Below are 943 nucleotides of genomic sequence, written 5' to 3' on the forward strand. Positions count from 1 at the left end.
TTAAAACCCACCAACATGAAACAAATTACTTAAGAATTCTCCGGTTTCTTGTCGTTCAGAATGATCCTTCATCGACTGCGCCAAAATTTTAATATGTTATATTCGGTTCGTTCTTTATTTTTGTAAGTAATGAACAAGCACTTAAAACTATCACAAACAAAACTAATATTAATAAACAAGAACTTATTACAGCTAGACTAAAAATCAAATGAACCGACGCCAAGCGGTGTAGCTTGCCTATATTACTTTGGTCTTTCGTCAGTCAACTGTTTCGAACGAGCAACAATGGGAACTAGCAAACACTTGCAAATAAAATAAAAGAAGGAGTCTTTAGAAGCTTCGCTTCTAAAGAAGAACAATTCGAGTTCGTCGCCAGTCTTTTGTTTATAAAAATTTGAAAATGTGAATATTGAGTACGGGATCATAACAATATATATGAAAAGGAAATTTTTTTTTTTTAGTAATGACCTCTGATAAATTTAAAACAATTTCAAATCGATTCAACGACCTCTTTTTTCATTATTATTATTATTATTATTGTTAGTTTTTCCATGAAACGATTTTTTTAAAAAAGAAAAAAATTTTTATTTATTATTAAAAGATTTTAATATAATAAATAAATAAAAATAAGACAACGATAATTAATTAATTATAATAATAATAATAATCTTATATATTTTATTTATTTAGTACATTTTTGTTCATCGAAAAAAAAAAAAAAAATTATAATTAATTAATTTTTATCATAATTCTCATATTATTATTATTATTATCATTGTTGTTGTTGTTTTTTTTTTGGAAATGATACGCGGAAATTACTATGACGTCACAGAAAAAAGCAACAGCAACAACAACAGAAAACTAGAAATCATCCGATAATTTCTTTAGTAATAACAATTCGAGTTTTGTCATTTATCGTATTTAATATATTTTTTTTTTTCTC

Source organism: Pediculus humanus, genomic scaffold (assembly GCF_000006295.1).
Source record: "Pediculus humanus corporis 1103172108281 genomic scaffold, whole genome shotgun sequence".
In the NCBI taxonomy this organism is placed as follows: domain Eukaryota; kingdom Metazoa; phylum Arthropoda; class Insecta; order Psocodea; family Pediculidae; genus Pediculus; species Pediculus humanus.